The sequence below is a fragment of the Rhinolophus sinicus genome, linkage group LG12 (genome assembly GCF_036562045.2).
Source record: "Rhinolophus sinicus isolate RSC01 linkage group LG12, ASM3656204v1, whole genome shotgun sequence".
NCBI lineage: Eukaryota > Metazoa > Chordata > Mammalia > Chiroptera > Rhinolophidae > Rhinolophus > Rhinolophus sinicus.
In genome coordinates, this window is record NC_133761.1 from 44753852 (window position 1) to 44772426 (window position 18575).

At 42.2% G+C, this 18575-nt stretch overlaps 1 long non-coding RNA gene across 2 annotated transcripts in view; it reads right to left on the reverse strand.

Moving 5' to 3' along the window:
* LOC141567848 (uncharacterized) overlaps nucleotides 1-18575 on the reverse strand; it is a 99184-nt gene that overhangs the window by 21952 nt on the left and 58657 nt on the right. The gene's annotated exons all lie outside the window — the stretch shown is intronic.

Here is an 18575-nt window from a genome sequence, read left to right on the forward strand (position 1 = left end):
TACAGAGTTTTTTTAAGACTCTGGGCATAAGCTGAGATGCTTTGCGGCCTAGATGCCATAAAGTATAGCATGGAGGTGGGAAGACAGCATTTTTTCCCTCCGTAGAATCCAGAAGTGGTCCAGCACCCAAAGGCTGTCCATTTGGCATTTTCTCGCCCTCTCCTGGTTGGAACCATGCACAGGGGCCATGGTGAGTCCAGTGCATTTAAAGGCAGCACAGGAAGAACACGTGCATGCCTGCTAGTGGCTGCAGGAGTGTGGGGACAGAGCCCCAGAGAGCAGCTTCCAGGCTCTCAGCCTCACTTGGTGAGGTTCTGGCTCGGGTAGTAGATGGCCGTCGGCTATTACGGCTTAGCCATTGGCCACTGATATAACTGCTGTGGCTACGTTGGTGGCTTGGTTAGTTGGTTGGTTGGCAGAGAAGTAGACAGCAGATTGCGGCTAGCAAGTTGGTTGGTTGGCAGAGAAGTAGACAGCAGATTGTGGCTAGCAAGTGCAGTGAGCAAGCGGATTACATTGTGGACGTGTTGCTCCTACCTCCTGTGTCTCGCCCGGCCACCAGCGAGACTGGGGTGCAGGAAGACCCCTTACTGGCTACTGGCAGATGTTTGCTTTTGGATCTCGACCAGCCGCCCGCGAGATTATAGTGGTATGAACCCCCAACCATGGCTCCGTGGGTGTTCCTTTTTGGCCTCGCCATATCCTGAGTTCTTAAGGGGGGAGCGGAACCAGAGATACCGCATGACAAGCAGACAATCCAGTTTCCAGGCGCAGACCAAATGTAACTCTGAAATCCTGGAAACAGTTCATGAGGAGTCACTTCGAAAACGATCTCGACTTATCCAAACCGGTGAAAGTCTGCAGTTCTTGTGATTTTCCCATAAATGTGCATGGCCTGGGGAGGCCAGACCACACTCAGGAGACACACCTTCACACACACACACATGCATGTGTCCTCACAGTCAAACACACAAAGGCATGTGTGTCCCTAGAGAAATATATTCATTTTTCCATGTCCACATTCACCAACAAGTTTATTCTGGGTGGTTATTTTTACGTTCATCAGTGTACTAGGAATTTGAGAGAATATACAGAAAACTGAAAATTGACTTCTGGTTCAATAGGCAAATGGACCACGGATGTTTATCTCCTTGTCTACCAAAACCCTGCTAAATGAAGTGAAAAATGAAGTTATTACCCCAAAGAGCAAAAATAACAGGATAAGTGAAGAAGCAGATGCAAGAGTTGAACTTAGTTTTGAAATTCACAAGGACGATGGATGGTAGCAGGTGGAGTGGGTTACCTGTCCTTTCCCAGGGACATCAGTGGGAGGGAGGCAGTGGACCCCTCCGAATGCTGACCATGGAGGGGACTTGGAGGGGACATGGAGGGGACAAGAGGCTGGCAACAGGGCCCTGGGCTTACAAGGAGCTATTGGCCCTCCCCAGGCCCCCACCATGCGAAGCCCCCCTTCTCCCTCCTGCAAAGGACAGGGGCTTATTTTCTAGGGGAATTGAACTGGAGACATCTGGGGCTGTGTGGTGCTAGGGGGAGAAGGACGCAACTTAAGGCCACAGACAGAATACGGAGGAATTCAGTGTGCATCTCAAATCAAACTGGGAGAACTTCCCTGTTTCCTGTCACTTTGCTCCCTAATGGCTGACCAGCAGGCCAGAATATACCCTCCTGGGCGTGATGCCCAGAATTCTCTGCAGAAACTGAATGGTCTCTTGTGGAGAAATGTCTCCAACTACTGTCACCTAATAGTCCCCCCGTGAAAACTTCAGCTCACTGCCCTGTCATCCGACAGGGTGCCCACCAGGTGAGAAGCCCCACCAAACAATCAGCTTTACTGTCTCACTCTTTTTTTTGTTTTCAGTTTCAGGTGTACAAAACAATGCAATAGTTAGACATTTATACCCCTCACAAATTGATAGCCCCCCTCCCCCAATCTACTACCCCTCTGACATCGTATATCCCGTAGCTGTTACAATTCCACTGACTCTATTCCCTATGCTGCACTGCACATCCTGTGACTATACATATATATATATATATATATATATATGTAATTATAGTTGACATTCATTATTAGTCAGCTTCAGCTTCAGGTGTGCAGCACAGTGATCAGGCATCTACACCGTCTATGAAGCGGTCTCCCTAATAAGACAAGTGTCCATCTGACACCCTACAAAACCTTTATGATATTCTTGATTATATCCCCCAAGCTGCCTTTCGTATCCCCGGGGCAATCTTGTGGCTACCAATTTGTGCTGTCTATTCCCCTCACCATCTCACTCATCCCCACCCCCCTCCCATCTATCAGTCTCAGAGATACAGAGAAAAACTGTCTCCCTCTTCAATAGGAGTGGGCAGGTAAGGACCATGAGCTTCGAGGAAAGTCCCAAAGACAAAGGAGGAAAACCAAAACATCAAACGAAAAAGTGCTTGGAGAAAGCAGGGACAGCACAGGCAAAGAAGAAATGAGAAAAACGAGATAAATTATAATGAGTAACTAAAGAAATAAGAAAAGACATTGTACCCATAAAAGAAGAATAGGTCGCTAGGGGGGAAATGAGAAAGAAAAAAGCAAAAAGCCTGTAAAATCAAAGCTATGATTACAAAACAGTCCTGCTAGCAAAAGCTGGTAGACTCCACAACTGAAAGTGCGAGGAGTGTGAACACTTTGTTCTTGGTTCATATCTCGGTTACCAGCTCTGCTCTCTGTACCAAACACCATCTGGTTGAGTGTGCTGGGAGGGGCAGAGTGATGGACAGGAGGACGTGGAAGAGGCAGCTTAGATCATCAGGGGTTAGGGGAGCTTGTGCTAGTGTTTCTGATTTGAAACCGATTCTAGTGCTATCTGCTATCCATCTTCTTTGGCTAGTAATTCCAAAACAGAAATTCCAGATGCTTATGGAAGCATCTAGACCACAGTTTGAAAGTGTGATACCTGTACTATAATGCTACCCAGACTGAAATGAAGACTGCTGGTCTAAAAAAAACTTTGATCCAGTATCCAGATGTAACTTGTATTATTCATCTGGTGCCACAATAACGCAACATAATAAATTCCTCAAAATGTAATGGCTTCAACAACGCTCACTGATTCCAGTGCCAACAGGTAGGGTGGCTGGCTGAGGCTGCACTCCTAGCTCGGGGTTCCAGACTTTGAGCTTCACGCTCTACTGGGAACGCACCTTGACTAGGCCCGCTTCCCCAGCGTCTCAGACTTCTAAAACCAGCATATACCGGAATGTACATTCTGCTCCCTGTATCCCATTCTTGGGCCCAGGTTCGGGAATGTTCTTCACTGCAGTCATGAGTAAAAGTCCAACCGAACAAGCATGTTTCAAGTTTCCATTCATATCTTTTCAACTAAGTCACATGGCACTGTCCAAAGTCAAGGTCAGGGAAGGGCATCCACTCGCCTAGAGGCCATGGTGGTGGCAGGCGTGTGGATTTCTAATGCAACTAGAGAGTGAAGAATTGGGACCAACAATTTAATTTGCTGCCATCTGCCCAATTGGTCCCAATTATTCACATACACCCCACAATCAAAATACACTCACCTCCAGCGTAAGACCCACAAATATGTCAACCAATCACAGCATCTGATACCATATTTGACCCTCATCAAGTCCAGGTATATACACGTGCCCTTCACACACCCAAAACACCAGGCATATTAGGGACAGAGGACATAATGACAATAAACACTTCCGTTTGAGAGTGGGAAGAATGGGGAAAACAGAGCAGTCACTAGTTCACAGCAGTTTTCCCATCTGACCAGGCTAACACTGTCAGGCATGCAGTAGGGACTGCGGCTCTGTTAGGCCAGGGTCTGTGCTCTGCAGTGGCCCCCAGGCATTGCTTCCGTGATTCTTGGCTCTGCTCTCTGAGAACTCGTTCATTTCCATCGTCCCCCTTGACCGCTTCTGAAGAGGACACTGGATAATCTGCCCTTTATGACAGTGAGCTGCTTTCTCAGCCTGCAGGCTCTCTGCAGGCTGTCTCAGTCAGAGTTCCCCAGAGAAACAAAGTCAACAGAAGATAGATGATGGATGGATGGATGGATGGATGGATGGATGGATGGATGGATGGATGATAGACAGACAGACAACAAATGGATGGATGACAGATTAACTGATTTTGTATAATGAGTTGGCCAACATGATTATGGAGGCTGACAAGTCGCTAGATCTACAGTCGACAAGCTGAAGAACCGGGAGAGCTAATGGTTCCATTCCAAATGCAAGCAAGCTTGAGACCCAAGAAGAGCCAGTTTCAGTTCAAGTCTGAAGGCAGGGAAAACCCCAGTGTCCCATATGCCCCAGCTCCCTCCCTCCCTCCCTCTAACTGTCTCTTACTGTCTCTGACTATCTGTCTCTCTTTGCTAAGATTCTGATCTCACGGGTCCCAGACTACTGAATTTCAGACCCCTGGGGTCCTGAGCCATCCTGTCGCTTTGTTTTTTGTAAAGTGTGATTATTCTAAACCAATGTCACTTTCATCAGTGCACCACCTGTGGTTTCTCATCTGCCCTATATGGATGGACCTTCTGGCCGCACGAACCAAAGCCAAGGAGTTTAATTCGATGATATTAGAAAAGAACTTGTGTAATGGATGATGTCCCCCTGGTAAGCACACACTGGTTGTGCAGCAGCTAGACTCCCAAACAGCCACTCGAAAATTGCATCCTCACCCTATTGATTACTTCCGTGTGGCTCTGTCAGCACTCGCATTCACTCTCCAGCCCGTGTGCTCCACAGGCTGCTCTGATGTGTCTCAGGCCATCCTCACTTCTGAGTCATCTGTGTCCCGTCCAGCGAGGTTCGGAATGATGTCACTCACAGGCTGGGAGCACTGTGGTTCCATTCCACCTGCGCCTTTCTTGAGAACCAGCATCCTGTGTCCCCAGGGATTCCTCCGCGCCGGCAGACCCCTTCCCCTTCGTCACAGCCATGCCTGCCTCTGCTTCTCTCTCCTCCTCAGGAGGCCCTGACCGGAGGACTCCACCTGCTCACATTCTACTCGGTTCCACACAGGTGCCCTTCAGGGCAGGCAGTTCCTCCTTGGCTGTTAGTGCCTCACCTTGACATGTCCTTGTTTTGCTGGTGCCCAGATGGCACAGCCCGCACCCCACCACTGCCCCTCATCAGAGCCCGGGGCCTGTCTCTGTATCCCTGGCCAGCTGCCGGGAACTTGGCCACAAGCAGACAGATCTAAAAGCATCAAGACTGATATCTATCTGTATCACTCATGTTTGATACAGATTTCACACGGATTTCCTGACTCTTCTTAAAATTTACCACACTCACTTCACCCCTGCCCTCCGGATGGCCAGGCTTCGGTCCCAGCCGATTTCTCTGTGACAGCCCCACCCCATCTTGGTTTTCAAGTCCAATAGGTCTAACGTGGTTGATTTAATGATTAACAAAAGCCGTTATTTACCTAGGGACGGCCACAGTTATGCTCTCAGCACTTCAGAAACTTATTGAATTTCTGAGGTAGTTTTTGCTAAGGATTTTGGATTTTCTAAAGACAAGGGGTTTTAAGTCCCCTCTCCCCGGAAAACAGCTAACTAGGACCCCACAGCATTCAGAAATAATTTTCTAAACATAACGTGTTATCGAGGTAAACAGTGATAAAGTCATTATGAAAAAGAACACAGTCTTCAGAGGCAAATGGGGACCCCCAGTGGGAGTGGAATGGGGAAATGAGCTGGAGAAGAACAGAGTATCCCTTGGTTGGGATTCAAATGCTGTTTTGTGTCCAGAGGGCAAGTGTAGCAGGTGGAAAGTTAATACAGCTCAGGACTCCTGCAGTTTGGGGTCTTTGGTTAGTGTGACGAGAACAGAAACATTAGCCGATGATATTTCCCATACTGAGGCAGGCACAGCAATGGATAGGTATTGTCGGGCCTGGGGCTGACATCATTTGGGACGTCTCTTTAAGAAAACAATTACAAAATTCAGTGCTAAGGTGAAATTATTTAGAATACAGAAATAATTCATAACAAATTACTGGAGTCTAGAAAATTCAGGCCTCTTTGTTCTGAGGTCTCTTTAGATTTACCAGAAACTCTTACAGAGTAACGCTTCCTCATTGCAACTGGCTGTTCCTTCCCATCTAGAACGTTCTATGGCTCCCATTAGCTCAGCTGGCTGAGCAGGAGAATCCACCAAACTGTCTTCCACATGGCTGCACAATTTTCTGTTTCTACTAGTGATGTACGATAATTACAATTTTCTCTAAATCCTCACCAACACTTGTTATGTTTTGTTTTTAAAAAGTTATTATAGTGCTGATAGGTATGAAGTGGTATCTCATTGTGAGTTCGATTTGCTATTCCCCTAATGCCTAATGATGTTGAGCATCTTTTCAAGTGTTATTGGCCATTTGTATGTCTTCTGTAGAGAAATGTCTATTCAAGCCCTTGGGGTTGTTTGTCCTTTTGTTGTTGAGTTGTGATTCTTTGTATTCTGGATATAAAACTTTATCAGATATGATCTGCAAATTTTTTTCCCCAATATGTACAATGTCTTTTCACTTTCTTGATAATGTCCTTTAATGCACAAAAGTTTTTTATTGAAGTCCAATTTATCGATTTTTTCTTTGGTTGCTTGTGCGTTTATTATCATGTCTAAGATCTGATCGAAGAACATGAAAAATTAACTATATTTTCTTCTAAGAGTTCTGTGGTGTTAACTTTTATATTTAAGTCAATCTATTTTTAGTTGATTTTTGTATATGGTGTGAGGTCAGGATCCAACTTCATTCTTTTACATGTGGAAATTGAGTCATCTCAGTACCATTTTGTTGAAAAGACTTTTCTCATTGAATGGATTTGGAACCCTGTCAAAAATCAATTGGCCACAGATGTATGGGTTTATTTCTGTACTCCCAATTCTATTCCTCTGGTCTGTGTGTGTATTTTTATGGCAGTACAACATTGTTTTGATTACCGTTAAGTTTTTAAATCAAGAAATCTGAGTCCTCCAACTTTGTTCTTTTCCAAGATTCTTTTGGCTATTTGGGGCTCATTGAATTTCCACATTAATCTGAGGATTGCCTTTTCCATGGCTTCAAAAAAGGCTATTGGAATTTTGATAGGAATTGAGTTGAAATTATAGATTGCTTTAAGTAGTATTAGCATCTTAACAACACTAAGTCCTCCAACCTATGTCTTCGCATTTATTTAGGTTTTCTTTGATGGCTTTCAGCAGTGTTTTGGGTATAAGTCTTTCACGTCTTCACTTAAATTTTTTCCCGGATATATCACGCTTTTAGATGCTATTATAAGTGGAATTATTTTCTTAATTTCTTTTTCAGATTGTTCATATAGGTGTATAGAAACACAATTTATTTTTTGTGTATTTAATCTTGTATCTTGCAACTGTGCTGTAAAAATTCATTTACTAGCCCTAGAAGCTTTCTTGTTCTTGCAGATTATTTGGGATTTTCTATATATAGGATCATATCGTCTATGAATAGAGTTTTCCTTCTTCCTTTCCAATTTGGGTATCTTTTCTTTCTTTCTATCTTTCTTTCTTTCTTCCTTTTTCTTTTTCTTTCTTTCTTTCTTTCTTTTTTTTTTTTTTTTTTGTCAAATTGCTCTAGCTAGAACTTCTAGTACAATATTGAATAGCAGTGATAAGTGCAGGCAGGCATCCTTGTCTCACTAGTTATCTTAGGGGGAAGCTTTTAGTTTTTCACCATTTAGCATGATGCTAGGTGTGGGTTTTTAATAAATGCCATTTATCGTGTTGAGGAAGTTTCCTTCTAGTCCTAGATTTCTGAGTGTTTTTTATAATGAAAAGCTGTTGGATTTTGTCAATGCCTTTTTTCGTGTTGCTTGAGATGGCCCTGTGGTTTACTACTTTGTTCTGTTAATGTGGTGTATTTCTTTGATTGATTTTTATATTTTGAACCACTATTGGCATTCATGCAATAAACCCAACTTGATCATGATAAATCATCCTTTTAATATGCTGTTGAATTCAATTTGCTAGTATTTTGTTGAGGAACTTTGTATCTGTGTTCATAAGAGATACTGGTCTGTAACTTTCTTTTCTTGTGATGTCTTTATCTAGTTTTGGTATTAGGGTTACACTGGCCTCAAAGAATGAATTAGGAAATGATCCCTCTTCTTCTTCTTTTTCTTTCTTTCTTTCTTTCTTTCTTTCTTTCTTTCTTTCTTTCTTTCTTTCTTTCTTTCTTTTTTTGGAAGAGTTTAGAGGGATTGCTATTCCTTTCAATATTTGGTAGAATTCACCAGTAAACCATCTGATCTTGGTCTTTACTTTGTTGAGAGGTTTTTGATTGCTGATTTGATCTCTTCACTTATTATAGGTCTGTTGAGATTTTCTGTTTTTTCTTGGGACAGTTTACATAATTTGTGTGATTGGGTCCTTTCCCTTTTTTCAGACAGACAGATTGTATTAATATATTATATCTTTCCTTCTATTATTATCTCACTTTTTCAAGTTCATGTGTTTAAAATTAACTCAGTTTCTCTACAAAGTAAAATCAAGTTCCCTACATTTCTGTTAAAATGTAAATTTTCCCGGTGAGTAGGTTTCACTAGTTGGAGCCCAATTCATTTGCACCCAGAATGTCTGTAACGCCAGGAATCTCTCTCTTTCAGTGGATCATCAATCACTCATTTGCATTCCAGCACAACAAGGTTTCAGAAGAAAAGTAACAACTGGTAAGTATTGAGAGCACTGCCACAACTGATTGGTTGTTTGGCACCACTATCTTCTCATGACAATGTGCGGACACTTGTTCTTACTACCAGGATCTAGACCATTGACTATGGTAGTTACAATCTGGTGGTAGTTACAATCTGAAACGTTTCCCAGTGTCTGCTCTAATTAGAATCGTAAAATGCTGTTGTATTCCCTGATCCAAAATATTTGACTCGTTATGAGTTTTCTCACATCAGTTAATGATTTAATTAGCTAAGCGCCTTAATTTGATCTTTTATTAGCATTATATGTTGGTGAAGACACAAAATTCTCATCCTCACATCTCACACAAGTCCATAGAAACACAGAGAGCAATTTCCTATAAGTGTCAAATAACAAATTCCTGAAGGAACTTCAACTTCCCCTTAAGGATAATGGCAGCCAGAAGAGGAGATACTGCTACTAACCGTTATAGTCTCATAATGTTCTCCTGTCCATAATTTCAATGCTTGTCGACAACTAATAAATTGTAAAACAATACCAATGACACCATTTCTACTTCTATTTGCTGTCTCATTATTTATTCAAATACTTGTTCTAGAACATTAGATGTTCTAGAAGGAATGGAGCAGTAAACTGCTCCTCAACTCCAAACCCAAATATATATGTGAAAGGAAATCGCAATTTATACAAATGAATTACTAAAAATCTTTAACCACTGGTATTGCAAGGAAATTGTCAATCAGAGCAGGCATCAGCCATCAACAAACAGCCTAGAGCAGTGCAGATGGGATGAGTGGCAGCCACAATGTGTTGTGTGTGTGTGAATGTGCCAACTGTCTATACACGTGTCGCCTGTGCAATGTGAGAAAGAGATGAAGGTGCGTAGGCCAAGAGAAGAGAGGAAAGAGATGGAAAGGGTGAGGGAGCTGCACGGGCTACGGGGCCCTGCCACACTCATTACAGCCAGTTATACATTTTCAAAAGATTGTTTTTTAAATTTTTTAAAGGCTTTCAGCTTTTCAAAATGCTTTCACCCTATCTCATTTTATCCTCATTATCAAAAACAGCAAAGCCTCTTACTTTATAGCTTCAGTAGAGAACTAGGAAGATGTGATTAGAAAGTGGTCCCACGATTCTCAAGCTGGGTACCTTCTTCCTCTTACCCGTGTCTTCAAGTAAACATGTTGCCCACATGCTGAGTGGAGACTCTTGCCCCTGCACGGTGTGAATTCAGCCTCCCAGATGGAACCACAGCGACCCTGCCGCAGTAAATCTGTCTGCACAAGCAGACACCTGGCTTCTTCTGCCAGCCCCGTGAGCTCTGTCCTTGGATCACTCCTCAGTCTCATTGCCCTGCTACTTCTAGATGCTGGCTCTGTTCCTGACCTTGGTGCAGCTCAGTTTGATTCTCCCAAGGATACATTCTCAGTCAGTGCCTGTCTCTAGCTTCACTGCTCCTGTGCCAATTCTGGCAGTTCAGTGAGACACTGTTCTCAAGTTGGGCGTGAACATTATTATTTCAGTTTGTTTGTTTCTGGTCAGTGGAGAAAGTGAGGCTCTGTGTAACCCGTTTTTTCCCAGATCTCTTCTGAAAGTAAAAGCAGGGTCATACTTACAGTTTTGAGCATCATAAATACTGCCTGTCCTTCGAAGACCTGCTCCCTCTTTCCATCTGTTTCTATGACACTTCCGAGGGTTTCTCACTTAAGTTTTCACATGCTGTCTGCTAACTTTCCCTCTCCTTGTCTGAACTCCGCTCACCCTCCTTTTAGTACTATGTTGACAGCCAGATACATCAATGGTTGTAATTGTGACAATGGTCACGTCTGATCAATGTCAAGAATGTCAAGGGTGCTGCCATGCTGCCAAAGGCACGTAGCCCTCACTTCTTCCAAAACCCCCTTTGGCCTTTCTAACCACAGCCACTGAAGTTGGGAAAGCGGTTTGTTTCTACAGCTGCCGATTCTTAAGGCACGGGCCTCTGCAACTCGTGTGCTTCTCGACATGCCCTGTGAGGGTGCAGTTCCTGGGCCAGGCACGTGGTACTAGGCTTGCGACAGCCCACAGGGGTTCCACCGGGCCAAGTACTTCCGCGTAACAGGAAAATCCCTTTCCTCTGCTTTTTATGTTCACCTGTTAAACAACTCCTGAACTCTAGAAAATGGGAATGTATCAGGTCATATATAACCAAAAATCTACAAAGGCTCTACAATATTAAAATACCTCCCCCTATCCCTCTTCTAAAAGCCTTGCATTTTCTCTCTATTGGCCTCATTCCCTCTTACTATGAAGGGGTTTCCTTCCTGGGTGATGGGTTCGATGAAAAATGGCCTCCAACTGACCCACGTTTACACCATTCCAGCTTAGCGACCTCAGAGGAGAGATACTGCTTCTCTCTTTCAACAACCATCTATAAAATCTTACCAAAGACATGATTTGGCCCATTTTGGGTCAGGTACTCTTTCTTGGATCAGTCACTACAGCTAAGGGATAAGAAACTGAGACTGAGAGCACCATTAAATCCTCGCAAAAGATAGGGTAGGGCCAGTCCACAAAGGAGGGAAAGCACTGCTATCGTAAGACAGGAGTAAGGAAGGATGGGCAGGGAAAAAAGCAATAAATGCTTGGTTGAAAAATAAATGTCTTACAGAGTTTTGGGTGAGATAACCTTACATTTTTATTTGACACACATCTCTCCCTAGAATTCAGAGATGACTCCACGGAGATGGTTCAAAGGAAGAACTTAGTGGCAGATGGCACTCCCCAGCCTCCCACCCCCACCGCGAACAGCACTCTAACACTGGGCACGGCTGTGTGCCAACTCTGTCTCAGGTGAGTTCTTTCTCAGGAGCTTCTTTAATCTCCTGTGCCATTAACTCATGGCAGGCCATCTCTACACCAGGCCTACAAGCATGCTCAGTGTGTCTGAGTCCTAAAATGAGTTATCCTTGGGACTCTGGAGGATGTGTCATGTCTTGCTTTTTCCATAATTATAAAGAGGAATTATGGTATCTGCTTCTATCACTGTCTAGCTTCCTACAGTGATTAATAACTTGTAGCGTCAGTAAAGTGTTTTAAGGTCCTTTTGAAATGATGATGATGTAAGTAGAAAATATCTAATTAATACATCTTTATACCATTGTGGTTTGGATGAAGAAATTTATGAATGTCTGAATTTCTTGTGTAATGCTATATTTTACTAAAATGCCATGGGAAGAAACATTAACTGTCTAAATCAGGACAAATGGAGTGGACAGCTATATTTCTGGGATCGCTTATACGTGACCCTTCCCAAAAGAAGGATTGTGGAGTGGGGAACATTTAGAGATTCTTTCCACCATTGCACCAAGCCCTAAATTCATTTTTCCAAATTGAAAAATTTTATCCAGATTGTTCCTTTTTTATTTATTTATTTTGTAAATCCCACATTATCCAATTTTTAAGCAAAAGGAAGAATTAGCTGAAAAAGACCTATGGAAAGACAATTATGGCCTATTTTGCTATGGCCCAGTAAGGAAGGCATTAGAGGTTGAGGATCTAGTTTTCAAAGCCTTACTTTGGTTTCCTTTGTTTGTGGATGTAAATCATAGTAGCTGTTAACTCTAACTCCAGTTTCAACCTCTCCTCAATCTCCTGACTATACAACCCATTGTCGCCTCAACACGTCCATTTGGCATCATAATAGATCCATTAGACAGAATTCTTGATTCCTCCTACCTAAACCAGGCTCTCTCTATCAGGTGTTAAGATATCTCTCAGCTTGCACCCCAACCTTCCATCTCCTATTTTGTGAGGCTCAGTCTTTTGGCTTTGCCAGCTGCTCACTACTAGGCACTGCCGGTAGGGGGTGCTAGAGGGAGACTTCATACCTGGAGGAGGAAGAAAGAAGGGACCCTTCCTTCCTGTTTGCTTCCTATTCCTGGTTTGCTTTCTCTTCTTGTTTTGGTTTCCTGGTTTGGCTTCAATGTGACCATAACAATGACTTTTTCACCTGTCAGTAGCAGTGCGTTCCAATACCAGCAGTGATTCCAGTTTGAAGTTTTTCCCGATCTCATTACATCTCCTTGGGGAAACCAACAGCACCCACCACCTGGCACCCCTTCTCAGAGGTCTGGGCCCCAGTTCTTCAGGGCTCTTCTTCTAAGTTGAGAGACAAGCACCAGCTAAGCAGCACCCCCTTCTCATCTTACTTTCAGCTCCGTGGGACCCCTTTTCCGAGCCTCTCAGTATTAATAATTCCAATCTCTTCTCTTTGTTCTCCCAACCTCAGGAGTGGTAGCTTTTTCCTGAGGTCACTACCTCAATGATACCTTAGTGCAATTTGGCCTTTTTAGTTCTTTAATGCCTAGGTTTGGGGTTTTTTTAATACTAAAGTTTTATATTAAAGTATCTCTGCTAAAAGAAGCAGGATTATTTCTTCCTTCTAACTGGATCTTGACTGATACACTCTTTATCTTCGTTAAAAGAACCATCATCCACCCGTCGGCTCCGGCCAAACACTTGGGAGTCATTGTTTCTCCCCTTCCCTGGATCACATAGTCAATCCATCGGCAAATCCTCGAAGATCTATTTTCAAAGCATATCCTGAATTTGACCACTGCTCATCACCTCCATTTCTACCAACTTCATCTCAGGTGCTATCATTTTTTTGGTGTGGATGGTCTGAATCTGCCCTTGCCCCAGATATAGCAGCCCCTATGCATCATATTCAGTCAGACTGATCCTTTGGAAACTTAAATAAGACGATGTCACTCTTCTGTTCTCAATTCTCTCATGGCTTCTCTTATAAAAATCCAAACTCTGTGCCCTGGGCCTCAAAGCCTGGGAGCATGGCTGGCTCCGACAGCCCCTGTGACCTCACGCCCTGCTACAGCCCCCCACTCACTCTACTGCAGGCACTCTGGCCTCTTGGCTGTTTAATGAACACAACAAATTTCCCCCACCTCGAGACCTGCTGTCCCCTCTTCCTCGTGCACTCACTTCCAGGGACTCTGTACAGCTTGTTTTTTTTTTACAAGAGTCAGGACCTTGTGCAGTATGACCTCTCCAGCCTATTAAATAGAAGCTCTTCTGCAGCTCATCCACAGCACCTGAGAGCTGACGCTTTTCCAGACGTAGTCATTGCTCACATCACAGAAATGGCTAACACTGGTGTGCCAAGCACTACCCATAGCATGTTACATGTAATAACGGAGTTATTTCTCATAACAATTCATGTTGAAAGCATTATAGTCAAGTTAATTTATCTGCCTTAGTTTCCTTATCTTTGAAATGGGGGGAAATAGTGTTATCCACGTCCATGTTTATAGTTGTTGAAAGGCTTATATGACATAATACATCTGAAGTGCTTAGGAATATTATTATTACTGTATATATGGGAAATATTGTTTTTATGCCATTTTTGAGGTTTCTGCCAATGCATTTAGACATTTTCTCAGTGAATAATTATTGTGATTCATTTCAAATTTTCAGGCAATTTATCATCTGGGATAGCACTAGATAAAATTCACTGATAAATTTTCATAAATGTATTAAAACCCCAAGTCACAAATCACCATTCTCACTTCAGGTAATGTTGCTCAAATATCACATCTCATTGTATCTTATTTCCAATGTCTCTGATACGGAGGTTTATAACTACTTCATGAACAGTTAGGATTGAATTTATAGTTTTTCACAAGTCATTCTCAAACATTTATTACAACTTCCTATTATTAAGTTAAAAAACAATGTTAGAGTTGGCCTTTTTACAGTCACCTGTTGGAGAAATATTGACTGACTGCCTACTATCACCAGGAACAAAAATTATAAAGATGTGATTAATGCCTACAGAAATATTCTAATATTTTGGTTGGTGTTCAAAACATTTATTTTATACATTTATCTTATTTACATCAAAAAAACTAATGTCATAATACTGTGTAAATATGATTGTACAGTAGTTCATTAGCATTCCCTACAGCATTTAGCAAAATCTTTGAGGCCAGAAATATAAATCATGTATTCCCCAAGGCATGGATAAGAGAAGAATCCTTTGTTTCAGTTAGGATTTGGAGCCAAGAGATAAAATAACTTAACAACAAGGGCTTAAGCAAGTGGGGTTTATTTTTCTTATGCAATGAAAATCCAGACAAGGCAGCAAGGGACTGGTGCCACCTCCCAAGGGGGTCAAAAAAGACCCAGCCTCTTTCAACTAATCTGTTCTGGCATTATGAACATGTGGCTTTTGTCCTGCTGGTTATAAAATGATTGCTATACCCCCTGAGGTTGTGTTTGTATTCCAAGAAGATAAAGGAGGAAAAAGTGAAAACCAAAGGGTGTGCCAGCTGAGTTGGTCCCAATTTTTCAGAAAAACAATTGCTCTAAAGACAGCCTCCCCTCCCTCAGCAAGTCGGGCTCCATTTCATTGGCAAGAACTGGGTCATAATGCAAAGCAGTCTGGCAAGGTGAATATTTTAGTTGTGCATAATCAACCCAAAGAAAATTAGTATTCTGCTAGCAACAATGAAGTGAAGAATGGATATTGACAGGGTCAAAATGTTCCAACCATGGGAAGGTATGATTGTGGCAGCACCTGAAGACTGTCAAAGGAAGTCTTGGAAGCCATTTTCCAGTTTTTCAATGTCTATTTATATACGTCTGTTCTAAAACTGACTAAAAAGCATCTGAGGTAAAGACATCCCAGTGAGGAAAGAGGGAAGAAATAAAATGGAGTCTCTAAAGTCAAACTGCTACAGGAAACACAAAAATGGAGATAGAAAACATAAAAAAGACTAGTCACAAGTGAAGAATACAATAAATGAAATAAAAAATGCATTAGAGGGAGTCAACTGTAGATTACATGAAGCAGAAGACTGAATCAGCGATTTAGAAGTTATGGTGGCAGAAAACACCCAATCAGAACAACAAAAGGAAAAAAGAATTTTTAAAAAATGAGGATAATTTAAGGGGCCTCTGGAACAACATCAAGTGCACCAACATTCACATCATTGGGCACCAGAAAGAGAAGAGAGAGCAAGGACTTGAAACCTATTTGAAGAAATAATGACTGAAAACTTTCCTAACCTGGTGAAGAAAATAGACATACAAGTCCATGAAGCACAGAGAGTTCCCAAAAAACTGAACCCAAAGAGGCCAACACCAAGACATCATAATTAAAATGCCAAAGGTTAAATATAGAGTCTTAAAAGCAGCAAGAGAAAAACATTTAGTTGCATATAAGGAAGCTCCCATAAAACTGTCAGCTGATTTCTCAACAGAAACTTTGCAGGCCAGAAGGGATCGGCACAAAATAGTCAAAGTGATGAAAAGCAAGGACCTACATCTAAGATTATTCTACCCTGCAAAGCTATCATTTAGAATCAAAGGACAGATAAAGAGCTTCCCAGACAAGAAAAAGTTAAAGGAGTTCATCACCACCAAACCAGTACTATAAGAAATGTTAAAGGGACGTCTTTAAGAAGAAAAAAAGATAAAAAATGATCAAAAATATGAATAATAAAATAGCAATAACTACATATAAATCAACAATTATTTCAATGTAAATGGATTAATGCTCCAACCAAAAGACAGTATGGCTCAATCGATAAGAAAACAAGACCCTTATATATGCTGCCTACAAGAGACTCACTTCAGATAAAAACACACACACAGACTGAAAGTAAAGGGATGGAAAAAAAAATTCATGAAAATGAAGAAAAGAAAGTTAGTTGGGTTAGCAATATGTATACCAGAAAAATAGGTTTTTAAAACAAAGGCTATAACAAGAGACAAGGAGGAACCCAGTAATTACATTTGTGGGTATTTATCCAAAGAAATGCAAAACACTACTTCAGAGGGACATGTACATCCATATGTTCATTGCAGTAACCTGGATGAATGAGTCAGTGGATGAATGGCTAAAGAAGAGGTGATATATAGATATATAGATATATAGACATACACACACACACACACACACACACACACACAATGGAATGTTACGCATCCATAAGAATGAAATCTTGCCATCTGCAACAACATCGATGGACCTAGAGGGTATTGTGCTGAGTGGAGTAAGTCAGACAGAGAGACAGATGCCATATGATTTCACTTACATGTGGAATGTAAAGAACAAAATAAACAAACAAACAAAACAGAAACAAAATCTTAGATACAGAGAACATTTTGATGGTCGCCAGCTGGAATGGAGATTTGGCGGGGGATGAAGAGAGGGAAGGGATTAAGAAGTAAAAATTCATAGGTACAAAATAGTCATGGAGATGTAAAGTATAAGGAATCTAATCAATCACAATAACTATGTATTGGTGTCAGAGAGGTACCGGATTTATCAGGGTGATCCCCTTGTAAGTTAAGTAAATGGATAATCATTTTGTACACCTGAAACTAATATAATATTGTAATATTGTATGTCAACTCTAATTGGAAAATAATTATTTAAAAAGAGAAAGAAAAGGTTATAGGGAGTCAAATATATGGTGATGGAAGGCGATTTGACTTTGGGTGGTGAACACACAATGCAATATACAGATGATGTATTATAGAATTGTAGTCTTGAAACCTATATAATTTTATTAAGCAATGTCATCCCAATTAATTTAATGAAAATAAATTTTTTAAAAAAAGAAGAGGAAGCTCCTGAAATTTAAGGCTAAGGCCACCAGGTGGAGTGTGAGTAAGAGAATTTGTTAGTTATTAACAACAAATTGCTATTAACTAACAAATTCTCTTAAGCCCTTCCTGTGCCCCATGAGGGCACCCACAGGCCTCAGCATACACACGAGATGGTGCCTGCCCTGGAAGAGTGTGCACATTGGCATGTAAAGAAGACATGATGACTCAGAGGTCCCCTACTGTCACAGGCATGTGCGGTTGTGGGAAGGTAGGGAGCTGGATTTGACCGTGAGCATCAGGGTACTCTGGTGAAAGGATATATAGATTCCTGCCATGATGTGCAAAGACGAGGTGTGTCTAACAATCTTCAGATGACATCTACCTTAATACCCTGCGTGATTCGAGACTTATGAAAGATCTTTCACAGAAATGACAGTGAAAAAGGTGTTGGCTTGACCACAGCAGAGAAAAACCCTGCTGCATCCTGTCGGGGGGACGACAGCTCCTGCGGAGTGCTGCCCATGGGCCCAGCACGATGGCGGAGCTGGAACGTGTGACACGTGCTGCTGGGGGCCAGGCACTCACAGCGTGTCCGGGGAGACAAAGCACATACATCCCACATTGTAGGGGGGATAGAACATCAGCCATATGGAGCCCTATTCTGTACGAAAAACTTACATTTGAGAAAGAAAAACAAACAGCGGCTCTGAGAGCGGGCAGTTGTCCTGGCCCTCGGAGCTAGAGCAGCCTGTTCTGTTCATCATAAACTATTTCACAGACGACTAACAGCAGAGGAGGCCACTGTGTCTAGGACACAGGGAGACAGAAGAGTGGCCATGTCCCGGGAAAGACAGAGTAACGAGAAGACAATGCAACCACGAAAATGACCAGGCATGTCCTTCTCCCAGCTCACAGCAGTGACTGCAGCTTCTTCACCAATTACAGCTTGAGCCTTGTTCCTGGACTTTCTAGATTAAACAATTCAAGCTACCCATTCGATCCAGAGCAATCGTCCACTTTCTTACTCCCTCTCCAAAACCCGCCAACACGAGCCCCTCCTGACACCCTCTTTCTGAGCTGCTGTGTGGTGCCCCAAAATCCCCCATGGTGTGCATCTCCCTTTATTCTTCATTATGTTTCTATTGTCTCCTCTGTTACTGCTGAGCTAATAAGTAACAAACCCAATCCTGACTCCAGGTGTGTTCCTTGTGGTCTTGGGCTCGTAGCCGTGAACAATATATGAATCCATTTAATCCTCACAATCA